Source organism: Vombatus ursinus, unplaced genomic scaffold (assembly GCF_900497805.2).
Source record: "Vombatus ursinus unplaced genomic scaffold, bare-nosed wombat genome assembly UNPS02014864.1, whole genome shotgun sequence".
NCBI lineage: Eukaryota > Metazoa > Chordata > Mammalia > Diprotodontia > Vombatidae > Vombatus > Vombatus ursinus.
This window is the reverse complement of record NW_020954642.1, coordinates 15,969,149-15,984,288: the sequence shown is the minus strand read 5'-3', so window position 1 is coordinate 15,984,288 and position 15,140 is coordinate 15,969,149.

The following is a 15,140-nucleotide window of genomic DNA, read 5'->3' as shown; positions in this document are numbered from 1 at the left end:
TCTCTAGTGCCTAGCATGATGCCTTGAATATTATAGGTCCTTAAAAAGCTTGGTGGGATATATTATATTAAAATATCACATTTCAGGACTTGAGCCAAAAGGAACCTTCAACACCATCTAGTACAAAGGAAAGTAATAAGCATTTATATAGTGCCTGCTAGGCACTGTGCTAAACGTTTTTTTTAAACAAATGTTATCTCATTTGATTCTTGTAACAGTTCTGTGAGGTTATTGTTCTTGTTCAGTTATTTCAGTCATGTCCAACCCTTTGTGACCCCATTTAGGATTTTTCTGGCAAAGATATTTGAGTAGTTTGCCATTTCCTTCTCCAGCTCATTTTACAGATGAAGAAACTGAGGCAGATTGAAATGACTTGCCCAGAGTCACATAACTAGTAAGTATCTGAGGCCAGATTTGAACTCAGGTCTTCCTGACTCCAAGTCAGGTGCTCTATCCCCTGTGTTACCCAGCTGCCCCAATGTGAGGTAGGTGCTATCATTATCATTATTAACAAATGAAGAATCTAAGGCAAGCAGAGGTTAAGTGATTTGCCCAGGGTCATGCATCTAGTAAGTGTCTAAGGCCACATTTGAACTTAAGTCTTTCTGTTCTAGGTTCAGGGCCCTATCCACCGACCTACCAGTTGCCTCTAGCACAACCCCAACCCCCTCGTATTACAGATGAAGAAAATGAGACCCAGAAAGGGAATGTGACTTGGATAAGGCCGCAAGGGAGCAAAGAAAAGCCAGAATTTGATTGGCTACGCGGTTTCAAAATTCAATTTCTTTACATGACTTTATGCTACTATTTCAAGATAGAGCATTTTATTGTTTTTTGTTTTTTGTTCTTTTCCGGTTGGACTCAGGTGTTCTTCAGGTTTCTCTCTAATGGCAATCAATGTTTTACTACTATAAAATCTCCGGACATAGAATGATTACAGCACAGGATGGTATTCTTGAGACTCAGAGGACTTTCAACAGTCTATCCTCTACGTGGTCTCCAGGACTCATGGGGAAACTTTTGAATTTTGTTCATTTCCAGATGGACCAGGGTTCTAAACTCTCACTAATGGCATTCTGCTGCCTGCTAGATTTAATTGATGTCTGAATTTTTCCCCTTTTACTTTAGCTGGGGAAACATCTGTCTTTTTTATCCACGAGTAATGTCTCAAAAGGGTACCAAACCTAGGAGATAAAATATCATAGTTATGAATTCTGATTTAATAAATGTGCATTGGAGAGATGATTCATAGGTTTTATGATTGCTTTCAATTGCTTTTCAAACAACTCATCGTTCATTTCATTAAAAGTTTCAATCAATGCCAGCTGACTAATTATCAATCCACTGGTAGCCTTTGGTTATGTAAACATATGCAATGAACATGTCCAGATCTGGCACATAACAATCTTTCTGTTGTACAAATGAGAATGGATCAAAAATTAGAATTTAGGACAGAGAATTATTCCCCCCACCCCCTTACAGTCTCTGCTTTGAAAATGATTTTGAGATCGTGGAATGTTTGCATCATAGAATTGAAGAAGGGACCTTTGATGTCATAATAAGATAAGAGATTGACCATTCTCTGCTTACACACCTCCCATGCTGTGGAACTCACTACTACCTCAAAGGAAGATCGTTCCACTCTTGGACAGTTCCAATAGTTGAAAGTTCAACAAATATTTCTGAAGTATTATATCATTGGACCATTGTATTATTATATTATTGGGTTTTAGGGCCCAAACAATTGAATGAAAGGGTCCTTTCCTTAAGGTCCTTTCATTTAAGAAGGAAGATAGGGTATGTGTGCAAAGATATATAATAAATGGAAGGTAAAACACTGAAGTGGGAGACAAAGACTGTCTTCTTGCTCAGCTCTGTTTCTAACTACCAATATAAATCTGGGTAAGCCACTCACTTCCCTTCTCAAGGGATCATTTTCCTCATTTTAAAATGAGAAGTGAAGAATAAGTAAAGTCTTATCCATCTCCAGCATTTTATGTCGTCTGACCTTCTCAGATCCATTTTGGCTTTTATATCTTGTGTTCTTCATCAAACTTTCCATATTCCAAGATGCCTTCCAGCTCTAACATGCTATTTCCTACATTTTAACATTCTACATTCTAGGAAACCTCCCAGCTCTAACATTCTAATTCTAGGTCCCGACATTTTGTGATCTAAGAACCATCCTAGTCCTTTCATCCTATGATTCCAATTCTAGTGACTGACTTTATTGATCAAAGCTAGTTTTGTTTTCACTCACACTTCAATAAGAAGGAAGGCCTTCATGATAGCACTTGAATTTATCAAAAGGAATTTGCTGTGGTGAGCAAAAGTCTTGCTGATGGAGAGAAAGTTCATAAAGGATCCGTGGAGTAGCGTTCACATAGCCGCCTTAATTGCAAAAGTCAATGGAAATGTATTCATTCTTAAAGAGATTAAGTGACTTAATAGAAGTAATAGATTAGTGGTCTTTTCCTTTGCAGTCTCAGAAGGCTTTTGAGTTTTTCTTCTTTTAAAATCAAGGATGCGTCCCACAGAAATAAAAGAAGAAAGATACACTTAATCGTTCACAAGCACGTCTCCTTGAGATATACTTACATGTTTTAGGAGTGCTGAACAAAAGCACTCCTCTTTGCTAATTAACTTTGTAGCAATGGGAGATGGGAGCATGTGGTTGAAAAAAAGGTACTGGGTTTATGGTCGGAGGAGTTGGGTTTGAATGCTCATTCTATAACTTACGCTTTATATGACTTTGGACACTTTAGCTCTCTGGGTCCGAGTTTCTTCACCTATTAAGTGAAAGAGGTTGGACCGAATGATAGCTGAGGTATTTTCTAGCTCTAGGCCCCATGAAAGTTGGACTGATTCTCTCTTTCTCTCTCTCTCTCTCTCTCTCTCTCTCTCTCTCTCTCTCTCTCTCATCTATCCATCTATCATCCACCTATCTATTGATAAATGCAAGCTCTAAAGCCAGGTGGATCCTCTTCTGGATCCTCTTCCATGCCCCTGTTCCTGGTACCTTTGTCCCCTTCTCTCCCCTTTTGGTTTCCTTTATAGGACTGTCTCTTTCATTAAAATATAAGCTCCTCGAGGGCAGGGACTGTCTTTTGCCTCTTTTTGTATCCCCAGAACTTGGCACAGTGCCTGACCCATAGTAGGCACCTAATAAATGTTTATTGAACTGAATTGTTTGTATTTATATCTCTAGTACTTAGCAGAGTGCCTGGCCCACATAGCAAGCCCTTAGTAAATGCTTGTTGAGTAACTAGGAGAGTGGGGAGGGACAGTTTCCACTCGGAGAGTTTTCTTGGTGCTATGAATTAAAATTCAATCTAGAAAGACTCAAAGGTCCAGGGCAGGTGGATTGCAGGGCTTCTCTGGAGTGCCAAAATCAGGGGGTTGTGATTGAAGTGTGACAGCTGCCCCATTGAAGGGGATTCAATCCAGAAGATTCCCATTGCACTAGACAGCAGGATACAGGGATGTACTGGAGGGCTGGCAAAGTCAATAAATTTGTTTGACTGTCACAAACTTTGGCATTTATGCTTGCTGCTTGTATTCCTGGGTGTGGTCTATTGTGGTCTGTCCTGAAGCTCGGGTACAACCCCCGCCCAACTGAGATAGTCCCAGATCCTAAGGCATTTCTACGGGTGAGTATCAGACAAATTATTGTATGTAGGATGTCTCTTGATCCTCAATCATTCAGTGCAAATAGGTGCTAAAATCTTGACTATTTTTTTTCTTGATGTTCATTGTCACCTATATTTGCTAATATAAAATTTTTGAGGGTCAGGTGACATTTGTGTGATTTGCCCACTAGTCACTCACTTTACCACCCAGAAATGGGGTCTTATGTGTGTCTACATGTATACCTGTAGAAAAGAGACAGAGGCACATACAGACACACACAGAGAGACTCAGACAGAGACTAAAACAGAGACAGAGATAGACAGAGTGAGACAGAGGGACCTTGCAAGGGCCAGACTTTCTGTCCTCTGAGTTACTGTCTTATTGCCTGGTGCCTTATCAGCTTTGGCTTAGAAGATCAATCACAGGGTTCCAGCTCTCTCTTTCTGCCTGTATAGTGAAGAAATGTAGTTATGGAAGATGATTTAAAGAGCCCTAGGAGTCAGGAGACCTGGATTTGAGTCTTAGGTCTGATCCCTGCTAGCTATGTGCCCCAATCAAGTCACCTACACTTTCAGAGATTTAGAGTCTTTATCTATAAAATTAGGATAATGAGACTTGCTCTTTCTTTTTCTTTTTTTTTCTTTTTTTCTTTTTAGGCAATTGGGTTTAAGTGAGTTGCCCAGGGTCACACAGCTAGTAAGTGTCAAGTATTTGGTCTAAGGCCAGATTTGAATTCAGGTTTTCCTGACTTCAGGGCCAATGTTCTATCCACTGCACCACCCAGCTGCTGCTAAGACTTGCTCTTTCTACCCTATAGGATGTAGTTGGGGAAAGACCTTTGTATGCTTTAAGGCACAATAACTATGAAAGCTAAGATTAGACTTTCTATTGTGGCAGTTGTGAAAAAGCCAGAGGGAAATCTCATTAGGCCTCAAGACTTCCAGCAGTGGACCTAACAGTTTTTTTTTAAATTTACTACTTATCTTATCCCCTTCAAAATACTTTTCCATGCAATACCAAGAGAAAGCATCCTAAAATCATAGACTCTCAAGCTGAAAAAGAAATTTAGAGGTCATTCAGAACAACTGCCTAATCATTTCACTGAGGAGAGAACTGAGTCAGGTCAACAAATCAAGACAACAAGCATTTATGAGACATTTCTTATGCAGTAAGTGGTATACTGACAGCCAGGACTTCAAAGAGGGGCTCAGACAGGCCCTGCCCTCTAGGAGCTTGTAGTCAAGTGGGGAAAATAGCATGCAGACAACTCTGCAGCAGCAATATATACAGGATGTCTGTAACATATCTGTCTTATGTCATCTCTTTGGATTTTGCCCAACTTTTAGCCTGTTGATATTTCGTTGAGATGACTGTAATTCAATGTGTTGTATCTCTTCCTCTCAGCTTTGTGTGATTACACATTTGATCAGTATGACATTTATGCTTTCCTTCCAGTCACCCAGGCATAAATCCCTGAGGTATTCTCCTAGAGACCTCCTTCCATAGTGATACTACTCATAAGTGAATACTCTTTGGGTCTGGCCATTCAACCAGTTTTAACTTCACCTGGCTGTACAGATAGATACCTGTGTTATCATTTAACCCATATCTCTCTACATTTTTTACAGGACTGTCATGATAGACTTTGTCAACACCAACACTCAGACTATTGCCAGGCTTTAAAGCTGACTGTGCTGTCATCCCCTACACATTTCCTTGGCCAACAGAGATAACATTGTTGAAACTTCAAGGACTTCCCTGATGGGCCACACAATTATATTAAGGTAGAGTAAATAGGGCAAATATCAAATATCAAATCAGGGGATTGAGGGAGTAGGTGAAATTGAAAATTTCCACTACAAGATTTATCATTGGTAATGTTCGGATATTTTTATTATGGTCAAATTCTGAGTTCTAGCCTCCCTTTTATGTAGCAAAGTAGAGGACTAGATTTGGAGACAGGAGCCCAGGGGTTGAATTCTAATACTGACACTAGCCAAGGTAAACTAAGGTAAGATGCTCCCTTCTCTGAGTTTCAGTTTTTCCATCTGTAATAGGGGAATAACTGTTCACTTATATTACATGTATTACAGGGTTCTTAAGGGAGAAGGCTTTAAAAACCATACAGCTCTATAGAAACAAGTTATTCTTGTCTTCTCATATTGCAAGGATTTGATTTGAAAGTGATCAAGAGCATATTTTCTCCACTATTGTGAAATAGTGTGAAGGGTGGAGCATGGAGTGTGGAGTCAAAGGGTATGGATTTTATTGAGTACTGAAGACAACCCTTGCAATCTTTGTCATTTTAATTAAATCTCTTACTTTCTCTGAGCCTCAATTGCCTAATCTGTAAAACAGAGAGAGTAATGTTTATACTATTTACTTCATAATAGTATCAAGAAAAGTGCTTTAGGAATCTTAAGATGCTATGCACGATAATTCTTTAAAATGGCAGGACTATAATAACTATAACCACATTATTTTAAATGTACATAATGCCTTCCATTTTGTCTCACTTTTTATTGGAGCATATGTTCAGAAAGCTAGCACTGGAAGGGACCTCTGTGGTCACAGAATCTTCCCTTTCTTTTTACAGACTAGAAAAATGAGTTTCAGGGAAGTCACAGAGGTAATGAGAGAGGCAAGGATTTGAACGGGACTCTATGACTTCAATGGACTTGGATGAAAAGTGTTTTCTTTTTACATTTTTTTTTATTTTTTATTTTTAGGCAATTGGGGTTAAGTGACTTGCCCAGGGTCATACAACTAGTGTCAAGTGTTTGGTCTGAGGCCGGATTTGAACTCACGTCCTCCTGACTTCAGAGCCAGTGCTCTATCCACTGCGCCACCTAGCTGCCCCTTCTTTTTACATTTTTGTCAGTCACCAACAAGCATGCACATTCCAATGTACAAAGAACAAAAAACAAATTGTATATGGAGCTGAATTCCTGCTATATGTATGTATATACTGTATGTATGTATGTATGTATATATGTATATATGTATGTGTGTACGTGTATAGAGAGAGAGAGAGAGAGAGAGAGAGAGAGAGAGAGAGAGAGAGAGTTTAAGACAGTATTAATAAGTTTGACCTTTTTGTTTATGTCCCTTTCTAAATTTTGGGGGTTTTTTGTTGTCTATTTTTAAGTGGTTTATGGTTCCTTTCCCCTCTTTTCTTTGCCTCTCTGTCACTTCCACATTTAAATAGATGTTCTTCCTCATAATAAATGTAACTCAGGGTTAATTTGCATAAGGCTTTCTTCATTGGTGGAGAAAATGATTATTGAATGTTCCCATGATTACATGAGGGCTGGAGCTGGTGAGAGTTTGGGAGAAGATAAATCCTTGTTCTTCTCATTTCCATTTTTCAGAGAGGACCCACAGGGGTTCCAGGTTCTCTTCAGGAGTTAAATAGAAGCAAAATAAACCAAAAAATCATCAACATATTGGTCATGTCAGAAAATATATATCGATAATACAAGTACAGAATACTTAGAATATAAAGGGAGGTTTTATAATCAAATAATTTCCTGGTAAGAAAACTAAGGTCCAGGAAAAAGAAATGACTTATCCATAGTCACACAATGAGTTCCTCCATAGACGTTTATCTTAGCCTTAAATCTGGCTCTCCTGATATGGTACTTTTCCCTAAATAGATACTATAAAGAGTTAGACACCAAGTGGTTACAACATAGAAAGAAAGTGTTAAATTGAACTTTGTTCCTGGATTTGCAAAGAAGTGTAAGCCAATGTGCTGTGTCTGCCTGTCCAGGAGAATTCCAGGGGAAGGGAACATAGTTGGGGGCACTGTCCCAGAATATTTACATCACCCCTAAGGTCTGTTCCCTCATCAAATCATGCATGCACCCAAGCTGAAAAGTGACTACAGAAATTGCTCACTCTGAGGTCCTTCTTGCAGAATCATAATAAAACAAAAACAAAAACAAACCAAAAAAACAAAACAAAACAAAACACAAACCTAGTAATGTAACGCTATTGTTAGACTGTCAGGTGCTTCAGAGCTGAAGAGGACTATTTGAAGACACATCAGGGTGCTGCTTGCTTAGTATAATGTAAAAAAAAAAATCTTTCTATCTTTTCATTCCCCCCCACCCCCACACACAGCCATTTATCCAAACTATGAGCAAAAAAAAAAGGAAGAGCAAATACCAGTAGTTGGATTGTAGGAGTTAGGGAAAGGAAGACAGGGGTGAGATTACAAGACCAGAATCAGCATTGAAAAGGACAGCAGAGGCGGGTGGCCTCTTTGTTAGACAGTGACTCAAATAAACACTGGCTGGTGCAGGAAATTTCTCCCTTAAACCCGTGAAAATGAGAAAAATCTGTCTGCAGACACGAAAGGTGGATTGTCTGATAAAATGAGCAGGAGAGGGGATGTTGCATTAAGTTTTGGAATGGAGGGACGCTGACAGTCTGGAGTGCACTCACTAGGTGGTAACTGGTATGGGGAGGAGACTGGAGACTCTGCTATAGGCAGAGCTATAGAAAGAAGTAGGATATTTAGGTAAAGAAAAGAATATGAAATAGAGAGAAGAGGACTGTGAGTAAATGTTCCAAGTATTAAAATAGAGAAGAAAGCTTATTAGACTTGTTCTCTTTGTCTCCAGAGGGAAGAATTAAGAGTAATGAGAAGAGCAACAGGGCATAGTGGATAGATCGGAACTTATAGGTAGGAAGATTTGGGATGGGATTGTGGTCCAATGAGAAAAGCACTGGATTGGGAGTCAAAAGACATGGGTTTAAAACCTGGCTCTGTTGATCACTACCTATGTAGCTTTGGGCAGGTCACATATATTCCTTTTGTACATTTCATATGTGAAATGAGGGGTTTGAGCTAGATCATCTCTAAGGTTCCTTCCAGCTCTAAATCTGTGATTTCTCCTATGATCTGTGATACATAGCAGCTGTTTGACTCTGGGCCAGTAACTTAACCCCTCTATGCCTCAGTTCCTTCAACTATAAAAGGAAGGGTCTCTACTAGATGGCTTCTAAGGTCCCTTTCAGCTGCAAATCTAGAATCCAATGGTCCTAAGGACTTTCAGGGAGGCTGATTTTGATTCAATATGGTCTTTTTTCCTTTCTTTTTTTTATTATTTTGATTTATCAACAATCACTTCCATAAGTTTTTGAGTTTTTAATTTTTCTCCCCCTCCCTCCCTACTTCACTCTCCAAGATGGGACACAATCTAAGATAGGCTATGCATGTACATTCTTATTAAACATATTTTCACATTAGTGATGTTGTAAGTAAGAATTAGAACTAATAGGAGGAACCACCAGAAAGAGGAAACAAAACACAACAGAAGGAAAATAATAGCAAATAGTATGCTTTGATCTGCATTCAAACTCCATAGTTCTTTCTTTGGATATGGATAGCATTATCCATCATGAAGCTTTTGGAGATGTCTTAGATCCTTGTATTGCTGAGATGGGTTAAGTCTATCAAAGTCAGTCATCACTCAATGCGGCTGTTACTGTGTGCAACGTTCTCCTGGTTCTGCTCACTTCACTTGGCATCAAACCATACAAGTCTTTCCAGGTTTATCTGAAGTCTGCCTGTTAATCATTTCTTAATAGGACAATAGTATTCCATTAAATATATCACATTCACAATTATGATAACTCTCTGTGTCTTTCTCTCCATCTTTTTTCCCCTGTTTATGCTTTTCTTTCTCTTTTCTCTTTATCCCTCCTCACTAATGTTTTGCTTTTGATCACTGCCTCCCTTCTATTAGCCCCCTTCCTTTTCTTTCCCCTTTTCCCTCCTACTGCCTATAGGGCATGTTAGATTTCTATACCTAACTGATTATGTTATTCTCTTCTTAAGTCAAATCTGATGAGAGTAAGGTTCAAACAATTCTCATCTCCCTCCCTTTTTTCCCTGTGCTGTAATAGGTTTTTCTGCCTTTCCTGTGATGTAATTTTCCCTTGTCACCTCCTCCTTTCCTTTTCTCTCAGTAAATTTTCTTAGATCAGATTAATTCACTTACTTGGATCCATTTGACCCACTTGATTAGATTTTTTTCATCATTACATCAAAGTCAATTTATCCCCACCCCCTTTATGTATACCCCTTTAACATGGTGTAATAACAATACAGTTCTCAAGAGTTACAAGTGTCATCTTCCCTTGTAGGGATGTAAAGAGTTTGCCCTTACTAATAACATGTTGTTTCTTTCTGTCCTGTTAACCTTTTTATGTCTCTCTTGAGTCTTGTATTTGAAGATCAAATTTTCTGTTGAGCTCTGTTTTTTTTTATCAGGAAGGTATGGAAGTCCCCTATTTCATTGAATATCCATCTCCTCCCCTGGAAGATCATGCTCATTTTTGCTGGGTATTCAGTATGGCCTTAAAGGCAGCTAGGTATGGGCCTGGAGTCAGGAAGACCTGAGTTCAAATCCAGCCTCAGATGCTTATTAGCTCTGTGACCCTATGATCTGTGATACATAGCAGCTGTTTGACTCTGGGCCAGTAACTTAACCCCTCTATGCCTCAGTTGGCTATCTCCCATACCTAGAATGCTCTTCCTCCACATCTCCACCTCCTGGCTGACCTGACTTCCTTTCAAGTCCTTGCTATACCTAACTGATTATGGACAAGTAAGAGGTACTTCTTAATACTAAGTAACTACAACACAAACATCCACTTGAGGAAAACAACAAAAATATGCTTAAAAATTTGGCTCAAAAAAAAAGTTGGGGAGGGTGGTGCAAGCACGTCAAGATTTTACTTAAAGCGTTTATGGAGAGATGGGAAAATTTTGCAGTTACCTGCATAGTATATTCAAAGTCTGGATTTCTGTTGAGTACAGTCTTACCTTCCTCCTATAATAGAAGGTAAGGGGATTAAGGAACTTTTCTCCATGTCCCAGATGATCTGGGATAATATATTGTTCCTTTAAAAAATGTAATTAGGATTTTGATGTGAAAATGAAGAAGGGGTAGAGTATTAGGGGAAGAGAAGGATTCTAATCTCTGCCAGGGGGTTGGAGAGTGGTAGAATGTGACAGAGGAGAAAAGGAAGAAGGATTGGGGAATACTGGGGATGAAGTAATAGATATAAGGTTTTTTTCCTAAAAGGAAGGGGTCAGACACTATAAAGAGGAAACAGCTTCTCATCTAGAGGATGCTGTGACAGCTGAGAGATATGCAGTATGGGTCATAATAATAGGGGGACAAGTCCCTGCTGAAAAGTACTAAAGCAGTTCTCCATTGACTAAACAGTAATATCTGAGACATCTGCTATCTTCCCTTAGCATGTATCCAGGATGTGATAGATACCTTCGGAAGATATGTCAGATTACCAGTATGTGTTCTTCATCATCTGGTACCACTCTCTTTTGCAATCAGTCAGTCAGTCAGTCAATAAACATTTATTAAGTGCCAACAACCTGTGAGTAGTAGTAGTTGCCCCACTGGGGACCCAACTGGCCAGTTCCAGTTGGTCAATGCAGCTCCCTCCCTCTTTCCTTCCTTCGTTCCTTCCTTCGTTCCTTCCTTCCTTCCTTCCTTCCTTCCTTCCTTCCTTCCTTCCTTCCTTCCTTCCTTCCTTCCTTCTTTCCTTCCTTCCCTGCCTCCCTCCTTCTCTTTCTCCTGATTTCTTTTTTAAAGACTATGCCTTAAACCCAATTCATTCTAGCTCTCATTGATTGACCAACAATAGGTTCTAGCCCAAGCCTCACTTGGTCATTGTTTGGGCCCTTGATTGATGACTCCGAGTGAGTGTGAATAGCCATTGTTACTGTTTTGGCAGAAACCCTGAGGGTCTTCTCCTCCCAGATTGATTTGTTTTTACTAGGTAAAAGAGGCCATTCTTTGCTTCATTTCTTACCTAGCCTTAATCACTGAATAGGTATGTTGCCTAGGTCAAACTGAGACCTGGGAAAGGTCTTAACTTAAAAAAGCCAAGGTCTTCCACCGCATCAGAAGCCATCTCCAGTTGTCCTGATCTATATTTTGTCACTGGAACCATATGGCTCCGGAGGAGATGGTGAGGCTAGTGACTTTGCATAGCCCTCCCTCCCTCAAATCCAATTCACTTTCAAGTCATGGCATTACCCTCCTGATGTCATGGTCCTCTTCAAGAATGAAGATCAAACAATAATTAAGTGACTGCTGTGTGTCAGGCATTTTGCTAACCACTGGAGATACAAAGAAAGGTAAAAGACAGTTCCTGATCTCAAGGAGCTCACAATCTAATAGGGGAGACAATATGTGAATCACTATATACAAACAAGCTGTATAGAGGATACATTAGAAATATTTATAAATTAGAAAAATCAATAGGGGGAGAAATTAGAATTAAGAAAGTTTGGGAAAGGCTTCCTATAGAAGATGGGATTTTAACAAGGACTTGAAAGGAAGTCAGGTCAGCCAGGAGGTGGAGATGTGGAGGAAGAGCATTCTAGGTATGGGAGATAGCCAGTAAAAATGCCAGGAGTCAGGGAATGAAATGTCTTGTGGGAGGAACATTTTGACCATTCTGTTCTCTTCAAAGAAAAGGTACCAGGCTAGAATTATATCTATTTGCTCCCCCTAAATATTGTTAGTCTAGGGAAAATAATATTTAGATTCAAGCTGAGCTCCTTATCACAGCCCCTTAATTGGGAAGGCATGCCCCAAGTTATATATCCAAGCCTTGATGTCTTTACCACTAATTATTGGTGAATAACAAATAAACCCAAGCCAACAGTGAACAGAAATCAGAAAAGTTAAAGAATTGAGAAAATATCAGACAATACATAGAGTAAATGAGAGCTCCCATTGGGAGAAAAATATCTCAGATTAACCAAGAGAGAGTTCTGGATCTCACGTAAAGGGAAATTCGCCAATGTCTCTTATGTAGTAAGCTAGAAATAGGAACATGATCAGTGAGCTGATTCCTCTACATATTGGTTTCTTCACAGATTCTTTTTCTTCTTTCAGAGATTTGAAGAGAATCTGGAACCATTTGTCTTCTCTCTCAAAGAGGAAAACCAGAAAACTAGGTCCTCTCTTTTCTGAAGCTGTTACCAACTCTGCCCTTCACACAGGCAGAAAGCATCAAGTAATAAATCTCCACCAATAAGAACAGTCCCATCCAAATTGACTTGGAGCCATGAGTTACACATATGTTTTATGTTTACTTATCTATGTACCTGTGGCCCAGCACCCCAAAAGAATGTGAGTTCTTTGATGGTAGGGGTTATTTAATTTTTTTCTTCGTATCATCAGTGTCAATACAGTGCCTTGCACTTAGGCATTTAATAAATGTTTGTTGATTTGAATTGAATCTCATCACTAATATGGGTACAAATGCTATTGGTAGAAGAAATCTAGATAATACTGTTAAAATTATGGGTCTTAGGTAAGATAACAAAGATCTTCAGTATTTTTGGGTCTCCTTTAGCAAGCTGTTCACTTGTTTTTCATGATTTTCTTGCAAAACTCTCAGTTTTTTCTCTACTTCTCTTACTTGCTTCTCAAAATCCCCTTTGAGCTCTTCCAAGGCCTGGGACTGATTCATGTTCTTCTTGGAGGCTTTGGATTTAGGAGCTTTGGCTTCGTTGTCTTTTTCTGATTGTATGTTTTGATCTTCTTTGTTACCAAAGTAAGATAATATAGTCTGACTCTTTTTGCGCTGCTTACTCATGATCCTGGCCAATTACTTGAATTTTAAACTCTTTGTTAAGGTAAGAGTCTGTTTCCAATGTGGAGAATGTACTGTCCCAGGCTTCAGGGGTTTTGTGCAGCTGTTTTCAGAGATACTTCTAACGACCTGTAAATTTTCAGTTCTTCCAAGGTGGTATGATAAAGGGCAAGGTGTTTCCTCTCCACAGCCACAACAAGCTCCACCACGCCAGCACTCCTCCTCTCCCCAGGACCCTCCCTCAGAATTGTGACCCAGATCCAAGCACGGGAAGAGCAAGAGATTCCTGCCTCAGCACTGGCAAAGAGATCCCTGCAATCCCTCTCTGATCAGCCACTCGATTCCCCCTCAGTCTGTGGTCTGGAAGCTCAGAAAACAGCCACGGCCTCAGGGACGGCTGAGACCTAGCTCCTTCTCTCACCGAAGTCACAGTCTTTTCTCACTGACCTTCTAAGTTGCCTTTGGTGTTGGTGGGTTGAGAAGTCTGGAAACCGCCATAGCTGCTCGCAGTTCAGTCCTCTGAGGCCTGCTTCAGGATTGCTGCTGCCTGCTTGCCCACGCTGAACTACACTCCTCTCCCTGCCCAGTGCGATATACCTTTCCAATCAACCATCCAGGCTGTCTTTGGCTGGAAATATGTTTCACTCTGTCTTTTTGTGGGTTCTGCTGTTTTAGAATTTGTTTAGAGCCATTTTTATAGGTATTTGGAAGGGTTTGGGGGGAGAGCTCAAACAAGTCACTGCTTTCCCTCCACCATCTTGGCTCTGCTCCCCATAAGATACCAATGATCTTATAGGCACAGGCTAAATTCTATCTAAATTCTATTAAATTTTTTTTATAAATTCTATTTATTAAAGTAGTGGTTCTCAAGGTGTGATCTGGGATTCCCTGTAAAACCCTTTTAGGGACTCTGTAAGGTCAAATGTATTATCATAATAATATGAAGGTATTTTAATTTCTAACATGGCAAATGTTGATAGACATAGCCCATCTTTTAAAAAGCTCTTTGGGGTTCCTCAATAACTTTTAAAAGTTTAAAGAGGTCCTGACATCAAATAGTTTGAGAACCATTGGATTACAGCAAAGGCTTCTGAGTAGAAAAGCAGATTTGAAGATGAAGAGGTAATTAAAGAAAGGTGTCTGAGAATGGCCGTTGGCTTTGGGACAAAGCAGTAAAATACAGGAATAAGTGTATTCTGGTCAGGGAAGTAGTGTTCCTAACAAGGCCTGGTGAAACTGCATTTTCCTAGAGTATTCCAAGTCTAATCAACAGGAATATAAATTGAAAAGGAAGCAGCAAGGTGGAAATTGCCATAAACTAGTTTAAGAGAAAGTAATTACTCTATAAGAAGAAACATAGCAAGAAAAATGTCCAGAAATTCATAGGAAACAAAGGCTAAGAAAAGGGTAATTAATGAAATCAAAGGTCTCTGATTTCTTCATGAAAATGTTCAAAATACAGGAAATAAGTAAGATAAGCTAGGTATTCTAACTCTAAAAGCCAACTTGCCTTTATGGTTATCGCTGAGACTTGGTCGGATGAAACCTAGGATTCTGCTACATGATTACTAAAGGGTACACAAAGAATAAGAACTGGTAAAGGGAGAGATAGCATTATCTATTAGGAATATATACTCTTTCCAGAGGACAAATGATGAACCATCCTACCCACTTCTTGAGAGAGAGGTGATGAACTGAAATATGCAGAATGAGACATACATTTTTGGATGTGGCCAATATGGGGAATTTGCTTTGCTTGACTATGAAAAGGAGTCTGTTTTTTTGTGAGGAGATGGGAGGCAAGGGAGAAGAGAAAGAGAGAGAGAGAGAGAGAGAGAGAGAGAGAGAGAGAGAGAGAGAGA